Source organism: Rutidosis leptorrhynchoides, chromosome 3, assembly GCF_046630445.1.
Source record: "Rutidosis leptorrhynchoides isolate AG116_Rl617_1_P2 chromosome 3, CSIRO_AGI_Rlap_v1, whole genome shotgun sequence".
Taxonomy (NCBI): Eukaryota; Viridiplantae; Streptophyta; class Magnoliopsida; order Asterales; family Asteraceae; genus Rutidosis; species Rutidosis leptorrhynchoides.
This window is the reverse complement of record NC_092335.1, coordinates 420,624,319-420,637,197: the sequence shown is the minus strand read 5'-3', so window position 1 is coordinate 420,637,197 and position 12,879 is coordinate 420,624,319.

Genomic DNA, 12,879 nt, shown 5'->3' with positions numbered 1-12,879 from the left:
TTGCGTCTTGTAACTTGTACTCTTGTCATTTTGAGACGTTCCTCATCAATATTTTGAACCTTTTTGATTGTCTTTTGTACTTTTGAGCTTTTTGGTCGTTTGCGTCTTCAATTCGTCGAATCTGTCTTTTGTCTTCACCTTTTATTATTTAAACGAATATCACTTGTAAATAGAACAATTGCAACTAAAAGCTTGTCTTTCTTGAGGAATAATGCTATGAAATATATGTTCGTTTTTAGCATTATCAACGACCGGTGCCGGAATTTTTGCCGGAGAAGACGATCACTGTAGCAATTCACTGTAGCAGCTGGCGGCACTGTAGTAAGTCACTGTAGCAGTACTGTAGCAATTCTGAAATTTTACAATTTGGTTCCTGAAATTTTCAGAATTTCATTCTTGGTCCCTGAAGTTTATAAAAATTATAATTTTGCCCCGTAAGTGGAATTTAAGCCGCGAAGTGTCTATTCCACCATTTTCAACCGTTCCGGACGTAACGGTGATCTCTGTTTTCTACAATTCAACCCCGTTTGTGTTGAAAAATTATTTGTAAGGTGATAATGTCCACAGAAGAGTCAACATCATCTTTCGGAGCTATGATTATGCTCACAGCCACAAACTACACGCTGTGGAAACCTCGAATGGAAGATCTCCTCAGCTGTAAGGATTTGTTCGATCCTATTGAATTGAATGGTATAAACCCTGATTCTGCCAAAGAGAAAGAGTGGAAGAAATTAAACCGAAAAACTATTGGTCAGATCCGTCAATGGATTGATCATAGTGTCTTCCACCATGTTGCACAAGAGACAGACGCATATGTCCTCTGGAAAAGGTTGGAGGACATGTACCAGGCCAAGACTGCTCGGAATAAAGCCCTGCTGATGAGGCGTTTAGTCAACATGAAGCTCAAAAGTGGAACTTCAGTTGCCGAGCATACCAGTGAGTTCCAGAGCTTGGTCAACCAGTTATCTTCTGTAGAGATGCCGCTTGGCGATGAAGTTCAGGCGCTACTGCTACTTAGTTCCCTTCCCGATAGTTGGGAAACGCTGATAGTAACACTCAGCAACTCAGCCCCGAATGGCAAACTTACCGTGTCAATGGTCAAGGATGCCCTATTCAGTGAAGAGGCAAGGAGAAAAGACATGGGCACAGATCAGAACCATGCCTTTGTCACAGAGAATCGGGGGAGACAACGAATGAGTAGCAAAAATAAATGTAGAGGCAGAAGCAAGAGCAGGGGCAGGTCAGCTGATGGCAGAAAACCAACATATAAATGCCACCATTGTGAATTAGAGGGACATATGAAGAAGAACTGCTATAGATTGAAAGAGGAACAAGGTCAAAGTAGTTCACAGCCGAAGAATAAGGGTGGAGAAACATTAGTGACTATCCCTGGTGATGTAGCTTATTGTTCAACCCATGATGAGACATGCCTTCACGTCTCACGAGAAGACACAGAATGGGTGGTAGATACTGCAGCTTCCTACCACGTGACTCCATACAAGGAATACTTCACAACATACAAAGCTGGAGACTTTGGAGCTGTGAAGATGGGAAATTCCAGTTCCGCTGAGATTGTCGGAATTGGTGATGTCAAGATAAAGACAAGTTCCGGGAGCACAATCACTCTGAAGGATGTCCGCCATGTGCCAGATCTTCGGCTGAATCTACTTTTCGGAGTAGCTCTCGATAAACCGGGCTATGATAGTGAAAGGATCCGTTCATATACATTATAAACGATTCACAATAGTTGATTACATCGCGAGGTATTTGACCTCTATATGATACATTTTACAAACATTGCATTCGTTTTTAAAAGACAAACTTTCTTTACAACGAAAGTTGACGGCATGCACACCATTTCATAATACATCCAACTATAATTGGCTTAATAATAATCTTGATGAACTCAATGACTCGAATGCAACGTCTTTCAAAATATGCCATGAATGACTCCAAGTAATATCCTTAAAATGAGCAAATGTACAGCGGAAGATTTCTTTAACACCTGAGAATAAACATGCTTTAAAGTGTCAACCAAAAGGTTGGTGAGTTCATAGGTTTATCATAACAATCATTTCAATATATTAATAGACCACAAGATTTCCGTTTATAAATATATGTACACTCGCAAGTGTATAAAAGTATTCTATAAGTTGTAGGCACCCGGTAACAAGCCTTAACGTTCATGTTTTACCCTCTGAAGTACACCAGATCAGGTGTGTTTAAAATAACCTCGAAGTACTAAAGCATCCCATAGTCAGGATGGGGTTTGTCAGGCCCAATAGATCTATCTTTAGGATTCGCGCCTACCGTACATAGACAACTAGTTTAATGTTACCAAGCTAAGGGTATATTTCTGGTTTAAACCCACGTAGAATTGGTTTTAGTACTTGTGCCTATTTCGTAAAACATTTATAAAAACAGCGCATGTATTCTCAGTCCCAAAAATATATATAAAAGGGAGCAAATGAAACTCACAATACTGTATTTCGTAGCAATTATGTATATGACGGCATTGAACAAGTGCAGGGTTTGTCTCAGATTCACGAACGTATCAATATTGTGATTCAATATTGCAGGAAAGTACGTAGACGCAACGAAAATGATAAACGTTAGGTTGACCTCACGAGCAATACCCTCGATCAATACCCATAACCTCCATAGCTATAACCCATAATTTCCTTAGCTCTATCCCGTTTGAAAACTTATTTTGAAATCATCTGAGTATAACTCCGTCGTAGTATTTTATGTATACTAATAATATCTTGAAATAATACAAAGAAAATATATATATGTAATTTGATTGAGAGAGTTTAGAGAAATATATTTTTAAGTTTCTATGAAATAATGAAACCTATTGAATTCTATTTATAATAGATTTTTGAATTATTAAAGTGAATTATTAAAGTATGAATTATTAAAGTGAATTATTAAAGTATGAGTTATTAAAGTGAATTATTAAAGTGAATTATTAAAGTATGAATTATTAAAGTGAATTATTAAAGTGAATTATTAAAGTATGAATTATTAAAGTGAATTATTAAAGTGAATTATTAAAGTATGAATTATTAAAGTGAATTATTAAAGTGAATTATTAAAGTGAATTATTAAAGTATGAATTATTAAAGTGAATTATTAAAGTATGAATTATTAAAGTTAAAGTAAAATAAAAGTAAAGTAAAGGTAAAGTTAAAGTATAGTAAAAGTATAAAAACTATGTATGTATAATACGCGTATAAATATATATAAAATTAATTTAAATCGTTATATATATTTAATGAAATAAAATATAAATATCGTTATATTTATTATACTGGTTAAGTAATGAATTGTCAAAAGTGATTCTAGATATTTATAAAAGTTATATACGTTTTAATAATAAAGTTCTTTTTAAACTGAAAACGTCTTTGTACGTTTGAAAATAGATTAATAGAATATTATGGAAACCAATTCTCCACTAACTTTTGTCTAACTTTCGTAAATGACACTTTTTGTTTTTATTTATAAATAGCTTTACAAATTATTCTGAATATCGTTAAGAGAAATAGATTTTCTCAAATCATAGTGGACCTCTCAACAGAGACTTGTAATCATAATTCAATGTTTCTGATAATTCAATCATTTAATATATTTTTTTTCGTCAAAAATCATATTGAAACAAATACGTTCGTGTAAAGTATTATACATTTAATACTTTATTAATATTCCCAAGTTATAATATATATATATATATATATATATATATATATATATATATATATATATATATATATATATACATATACATATACATATCTATTTATATATAACGGTTCTTGAATCGTCGGAATTTGGTCGAGGTTATAATGAATGTATGAACACAGTATAAAATTCTTGAGATTTAACTTAACAAACTTTGCTTATCGTGTTGGAATAATATAAAGATTAAAGTTTAAATTTGGTCGAAAATTTCCGGGTCGTCACAGTACCTACCCGTTAAAAAAATTTCGTCCCCGAAATTTGATAGAGGTCGTCATGACTAACAATGAGAATGTTATTATAACGATTATAGAGTTTTATCATGTTCAAGAAGAATGGATAAAATAATTCGATTACTCGAAGCGTGTTAGTGAAGTTATCGTAAATGAATGAAATAAGATAATAGTGATTCGTCGTATCTTTTGACGTCATCACGATTGATCTCTGAAAAGAAAATCTTTGTAATCTATATTGGATTTGATTATTCGGCGATTAAGGAAATTATGATCCTCTTCGAATTAATGCGATAATCCATTTTGATTTCTCTGTCGGATATTTCACTATAAATCCACCTCATTTGTTTTCTTACAACTCACACCTTCTCAACTCATATTTTAAAGTATTTGTCAATATGCTTCATCTAGTGCTGATTCTTGATATACTCCTCAATTTCATATCTGTCGCTCTTCTTTTTCATCTGCCTCCGGAAGAATCTATTTACTTCTACTATACTCTTGGTTTTATAGTGTTTTTAGTTCTCCCGTGTCTTTATATTGCTATATGCATTGATATATACGGTTTATGATTTCTGGGTTGTTGTTGGGTTTTATATCTTCCCTTATATTTCAAAGTCCTTGCTTCTTCTATAATCATTGTCATCCACAGTTAATGCTCTCTTCTATTTGCTATGATTTATACTCCTATTTCTAGTTCGGAGCTTTGTCCTTTCGTTTCTTCTTCTTGCGATTAAGCACTGCTTGTAATGGTCCAGAATTCGCAGATATAAATTTCAGAATGAACATTGTTAATGTTCTAGGAAGGAAATTGTAATGGCACGATCTTGACTTGTCAAATTACCAGAATACCTCGGAAAAGGCCGAATCGTCAAGAAATATTTTCTTGATATTTAAAGATCAAAGAGAATACAAGAGTCGTGTAACATAGCACATGATGACGTTATGATCTGTGAATCATCATGTTCCATTTAGAAACTCAGCATGAATTACTGTAATATAATCACGTTGATCAAGTGTCATTATATTATACTAACTCATGCTTCAGCTCCCAACACTTCTTCAAGAATATTCCTATTTTAAACTTGAATGTTTCAGAATTTAGAAACTAAAATAGTTTCTTTTATGATATAATATAGATAGCGCGAAGAGGTAAATGATTTCAGATAAGAATAATTATAAAAATATCTTCAGAAGTATGGATGATATTTATAATGAAAGATACGATGATATCTTAGAATGTCTAATATCAGAGGATGATGAAGGATATTGTCCGCAGGGGTTTAGAGTCAGGAGCAAGGTATTCGTTAATGACTTCAGCAAGTACTGAATCATTTGGATTCTTTGAAGGCAGGTTCAGCCTTTGTGATTTGTCCACAGCCTCCTTCATACTTTGCTCAATCCGTTTTCCAGTTCCAAAGCTTCTCTTTTTCTGAGCTTTGCCAATATACTATCCTTTATCATCCAACTTTTTACTGTTAAGGTCGTTTACAGTTTTTGCTGCTTCATCAGCATTTTTCAAAATTTCGAGAACTAGTTCGTAGTTTAGGGTGTTTTTCAGAAATTTCTCATTCAAAGAATGTAAGTCTTGGAGGTAGACATTGTGCGTATATGTAATTGTTGATGTAGACATGCTGCGAGGTTTCAAAATACTGATTGCTGATTCTCAATAATTGGTATGGCAATTCTTGTTATAAGGTACGAATGAGTATATGATAGGGTTTCGATAATTATAATGATATTTTTTTTTTGGAAAGTCAAATATCAGTGAAGTTGTTGGTAAGTTTATTGCTAATGTGGTGAATATAAACGATTCCCCCGGTAACGTTGGCGAAAATGCAACGTATCTATCGAGGTTATAATAAGACTGTTTTGATTGAGAAGTCGAAGTTCACTTGCTGGAGCTGTGACAAAACTGTCTATTTTGAAATGGAATTGAAAAGTTATTTTAGCTAGTAAATGCCAAAGGGTCTAACACGGATACGTGTCGAACTATGACTTGGGTTTTGAGAGTTTTTCAGGTGTATAACTGTGGGTAACATGTGGTTGGATCATCATCTCGATTGTTCCTTAGTTGAAGTGTCTTCAGGAATTTCGTAGGGTTTGAGCACATATCGTAATCGTTAATACATATGATGTTCTAACACAGTTTTGAAGTCAAAGTATAGCTTTGAAAGATATAGGAATCTAAGAGTGATGATACTGGTTATATTTCGAATTGAATTATGCGATTTCAAAATCAGAATATGTAATTGAATTTGAATGAGTATGATTGTTTTGATTTATATGAAAGAATGGATATTGTTGTGAAAGTAGGGAGTATAGTTGATGATTGCTGAATCAGTTTCGAAAAATGTAATATATTAATTGTGAATTTATATATCTCTCGGATATTACCTACCCGTTAAAAAATTTTCACAATTAATATTTTGTACAAAAGAAGTTTATTACAGTCTTTATGAAAATATATGTGTATATTTTCTTTAGATGTAATATAGATTTAATGAGTTAATATTAAATTAAACTCATTTGTTTTATGGTTGAAACTAGAATTGAGTAATCCCTAAAACTTTATAAATTGCATAAGTATTTCTTCAATAATATTGAAATTATGAATCATTACTTTGTTATTTGTTGGTTTTCGTGAAATTCTTGTGAACTTCGCAAGGTACGAATGATGTTATTTGAAAAGTTTCGAGTACATCGATGATGAAAGTGTAAAATCAAACATATATTCGAATAATACACTTGATTTATTATGAATTGGATTTTTATTGAATTGAGACAGAGATTGTAATTAACGATGGTTAAGTTGCAGACGAAGGACGTACATCATTGCATATTTGTAATATGAATTAACTGAGTAGTTAAGATTCACACATAATAGCTTAGTACGGGAAGATTTATTATGGTTTAAAAATTTATACATATAAAATATACATATAAATCTTTCGATTGGAAATGAGTTAATACTTCATAACTCGTTGATACAATATATTTGTTGTTGATCCGTAATGATGTCCACAATAAATCTTGAACTGACAGAGTTTGTGATGTTACAGGTGCTGTTGACTCTGACGATACTGACGGCACTGACTGTGTTGATGATGCTACGGTCCTGTTGATGCTGTTGGTAAAACAATTCTAGCTTGTAAATCGTACACCATTTTCGATCAAAGTTTCTACTCTACCATCTCCGTACACTCATCCGATTTATGGTCAGAATTAAATAATCTCTAAGATTTTGGAGATTACATAACTGCCGCAGAGATATCTCTTCAATGAAGTTTATGAATTAATACTTCATCATTTGTTGTTGTTGATATTCCTGGATATTTACAAGGCGTATGACGTTGATGTTTGAGATAAAGATTGTGATGTAGCGGTGTGGGATGTGGATGTTGTTGTTGGTGGTGGTGATGGTACTGTTGGTGTTGCTGATGGTGGTACTGTTTATGCTGCTGGTGCTGCTACTGGTGTTTGTAACCTTTGCACCATATTCTCCAAAGCCACTACCCGAGCGCGAAGCTCGTTGACTTCTTCTATTACACCGGGGTGATTGTCGGTTTGGACGAGCGGATAAATAAAATCTAGAATTTGGTGTAGTATGTAATCGTGACGAGATACTCTAGAAATAAGAGAGAAAATGGTGTTTCAGATAGGTTCGCCGGTAAGTGCTTCAGGTTCTTCGCCAAGAGGGCAATGTGGTGGATGGAAGGGATCACCTTCTTCTTGTCTCCAATGATTAAGGAGGCTACGAACCCATCTCCAATTCATCCAGAATAGATGATGACTAATTGGTTGATCCATTCCGGTCACACTGCTTTCGGAACTTGAGTGGGATTCAATTTCGGAATCCGAGGGACTTGAACTAATGACGAATTCCATTTCGTACGATTGAATAAAGAATTTTTCGATATGAAATGATTTTTCGGCTATCGGGTGGTATTCTAATTATATAGAGCAAAAGGTTTCGTAGATTACGGAGGAATTTATGGAATATGTCAGACAAAGTTTACAGTAACAGATACGCTAAGATATGAATTAGCAGATATGCTAAGATATGAATTTTGTCTATACACTATTCATGCAATCAATGCAATAAGATGTGTCTAGACTAAGAATGATAAGCAGGTAATTTTCGACAAAAATGATGAACAAAACTTTTGACATGCAGACACGGTCGAAGTCCAGACTCACTAATGCATCCTAACGACTATCAGTTAGACACACTAATGCAGACCTGGTTCGCTAAGACCACCGCTCTGATACCAACTGAAAGGATCCGTTCATATACATTATAAACGATTCACAATAGTTGATTACATCGCGAGGTATTTGACCTCTATATGATACATTTTACAAACATTGCATTCGTTTTTAAAAGACAAACTTTCTTTACAACGAAAGTTGACGGCATGCACACCATTTCATAATACATCCAACTATAATTGGCTTAATAATAATCTTGATGAACTCAATGACTCGAATGCAACGTCTTTCAAAATATGCCATGAATGACTCCAAGTAATATCCTTAAAATGAGCAAATGTACAGCGGAAGATTTCTTTAACACCTGAGAATAAACATGCTTTAAAGTGTCAACCAAAAGGTTGGTGAGTTCATAGGTTTATCATAACAATCATTTCAATATATTAATAGACCACAAGATTTCCGTTTATAAATATATGTACACTCGCAAGTGTATAAAAGTATTCTATAAGTTGTAAGCACCCGGTAACAAGCCTTAACGTTCATGTTTTACCCTCTGAAGTACACCAGATCAGGTGTGTTTAAAATAACCTCGAAGTACTAAAGCATCCCATAGTCAGGATGAGGTTTGTCAGGCCCAATAGATCTATCTTTAGGATTCGCGCCTACCGTACATAGACAAGTAGTTTAATGTTACCAAGCTAAGGGTATATTTCTGGTTTAAACCCACGTAGAATTGGTTTTAGTACTTGTGCCTATTTCGTAAAACATTTATAAAAACAGCGCATGTATTCTCAGTCCCAAAAATATATATATAAGGGAGCAAATGAAACTCACAATACTGTATTTCGTAGCAATTATGTATATGACGGCATTGAACAAGTGCAGGGTTTGTCTCAGATTCACGAACGTATCAATATTGTGATTCAATATTGCAGGAAAGTACGTAGACGCAACGAAAATGATAAACGTTAGGTTGACCTCACGAGCAATACCCTCGATCAATACCCATAACCTCCATAGCTATAACCCATAATTTCCTTAGCTCTATCCCGTTTGAAAACTTATTTTGAAATCATCTGAGTATAACTCCGTCGTAGTATTTTATGTATACTAATAATATCTTGAAATAATACAAAGAAAATATATATATGTAATTTGATTGAGAGAGTTTAGAGAAATATATTTTCAAGTTTCTATGAAATAATGAAACCTATTGAATTCTATTTATAATAGATTTTTGAATTATTAAAGTGAATTATTAAAGTATGAATTATTAAAGTGAATTATTAAAGTATGAATTTTTAAAGTGAATTATTAAAGTGAATTATTAAAGTATGAATTATTAAAGTGAATTATTAAAGTGAATTATTAAAGTGAATTATTAAAGTGAATTATTAAAGTATGAATTATTAAAGTGAATTATTAAAGTGAATTATTAAAGTGAATTATTAAAGTATGAATTATTAAAGTGAATTATTAAAGTATGAATTATTAAAGTTAAAGTAAAATAAAAGTAAAGTAAAGGTAAAGTTAAAGTATAGTAAAAGTATAAAAACTATGTATGTATAATACGCGTATAAATATATATAAAATTAATTTAAATCGTTATATATATTTAATGAAATAAAATATAAATATCGTTATATTTATTATACTGGTTAAGTAATGAGTTATCAAAAGTGATTCTAGATATTTATAAAAGTTATATACGTTTTAATAATAAAGTTCTTTTTAAACTGAAAACGTCTTTGTACGTTTGAAAATAGATTAATAGAATATTATGGAAACCAATTCTCCACTAACTTTTGTCTAACTTTCGTAAATGACACTTTTTGTTTTTATTTATAAATAGCTTTACAAATTATTCTGAATATCGTTAAGAGGAATAGATTTTCTCAAATCATAGTGGACCTCTCAACAGAGACTTGTAATCATAATTCAATGTTTCTGATAATTCAATCATTTAATATATTTTTTTTCGTCAAAAATCATATTGAAACAAATACGTTCGTGTAAAGTATTATACATTTAATACTTTATTAATATTCCCAAGTTATAATATATATATATATATATATATATATATATATATATATATATATACATATACATATACATATACATATCTATTTATATATAACGGTTCGTGAATCGTCGGAATTTGGTCGAGGTTATAATGAATGTATGAACACAGTATAAAATTCTTGAGATTTAACTTAACAAACTTTGCTTATCGTGTTGGAATAATATAAAGATTAAAGTTTAAATTTGGTCGAAAATTTCCGGGTCGTCACAGATAGTTATTTCAGTAGAGGCACATGGAAATTGTCAAGAGGCGCTATGATAGTCGCTCGAGGACACATTTGTGGCACACTGTACAAGACTCATGTGAAGATCTGCACAGACAGCATTAATGTTGCAGAAAAGGAGGCTTCACAAAATTTATGGCACCAGAGACTCGGTCACATGAGTGAGAAAGGGTTGTCTACCCTAATAAAGAAGGAGCTTATCAATGTAGACAAGGACGCTGCACTAGATCCTTGCAATCATTGTCTGTTTGGTAAGCAACATAGAGTCTCGTTTAATTCCTCTTCAACGAGAAGATCAGAGTTACTCAGTCTGGTACACTCTGATGTTTGCGGTCCCTTAGAGGTTGAATCAATTGGCGGCAACCGATACTTTCTAACGTTTATCGATGATGCTTCTCGAAAGGTGTGGGTATATTTCTTGCGGACGAAGGACCAGGTGTTCGATTACTTCAAACAGTTCCATGTCATGGTAGAACGTGAGACAGGAAAGAAGTTAAAGTGTCTTCGATCCGACAACGGCGGTGAATACTCTTCCAGGCAGTTCGATGCCTATTGCAGATCATATGGCATCCGACATGAGAAGACGGTCCCACGTACCCCTCAACATAATGGTATAGTAGAAAGAATGAACCGAACAATCATGGAACGTGTTCGGAGCATGCTTAGTATGGCTAAGCTGCCAAAGCCATTCTGGGGAGAAGCAGTCAGAGCCGCTTGTTATTTGATCAACCGATCTCCATCAGTACCACTGAATTTTGAAGTTCCGGAGAAACTTTGGTCTGGAAAGGATCCATCATACTCTCACTTAAGAGTATTTGGATGTTTGGCGTACGCACATGTATTCAAGTAGCTCAGGCAGAAGCTGGATGCAAGGACCACTCCATGCATATTCATAGGCTATGGAGATGAAGAATTTGGATACAGATTATGGGATCCAAAGGAGAAAAAGGTGATCAGAAGTAGGGACGTGGTGTTCCATGAAAGCCAGACAATAGAAGATATTGAAAAGCCCACAATATCTCAGAAGACAAATGTTGCTGCTCAGGTGCCAGAGACAACAACGGAATCATTCATGAGAAATGAATTTTCAGTGCAAGAAGAAATGCCAGAAGTAGAAGATAATGAGGAAAATGACGGTGCTGAGCAGGGGGAGCCACAACCCCATCTGCCAGACGTTCCAGCACCATCACAAGGTCAAGATGATGGTGGATGTCCTCAGAATGTTCCAGAAGTTCGTAGATCTGAACGAGGTCGGATTCCATCGAGTAGATATCCAGAATCCGAGTACCTTCTACTTACTGAAGATGGAGAACCGGAGAGTTTTCATGAAGCAGTAACTCATAAGGATAAAGAAAAATGGTTGCTCGCAATGCAGGATGAGATGGATTCTCTGCAGAAAAATCAAACTTATGAGATTGTAGAACTTCCACGCGGGAAGAAGGCACTGAAAAATAAATGGGTGTTCAAGCTGAAAATGGATGGTAGTGGAAAAGTGGTGAAATACAAAGCACGACTTGTAGTCAAAGGATTCCAACAGAAGAAAGGGATTGATTTTGACGAGATATTTTCACCAGTAGTCAAGATGACTTCAATTAGAGTCATACTTGGATTGGTCACAAGTATGAACTTGGAGCTTGAACAGATGGATGTAAAGACAGCTTTTCTTCGTGGAGATTTACATGAAGAAATTTACATGGAGCAGCCAGAAGGTTTTGAGGTTTCAGGAGATAATCTCGTAAGCAAGCTGAAGAAAAGTTTGTACGGTTTAAAGCAGGCACCTAGGCAGTGGTACAAGAAGTTTGACTTGTGCATGGTGAGTCACGGGTACAAGAAAACTGCAGCAGATGAGTGTGTCTACATTCAGAAGTTTTCTGAAGGATATTTCGTTGCTCTTCTACTTTATGTAGACGATATTTTGATCGTAGGAAAAGACGTAACGAAGATCAACCAGCTGAAGAAGGAACTCTCTAAGTCTTTTGACATGAAAGACTTAGGACAGGCTCAACAGATTTTGGGAATGCAGATAACCCGAGATAGGAAGAATAAAAGGTTATGGCTATCTCAGGAGAAGTATATTGAACGAGTGCTTTCACGTTTCAATATGAACAATGACAAACCTGTTAGCATTCCATTAGCTAACCATTTCAAGTTAAGCAAGAGTTCTTGTCCCTCATCCAAGGAAGAGATCGGGGAGATGTCGTTAGTACCATATTCCTCAGCAGTTGGAAGTTTGATGTATGCGATGGTGTGTACAAGGCCCGATATTGCTCATGCAGTGGGAACGGTGAGTCGTTTTCTCTCGAACCCCGGGAAAGAGCATTGGGATGCAGTAAAATGGATTCTCAGATATCTTAAAGGTACAAAGAATCTATGTCTTTGTTACG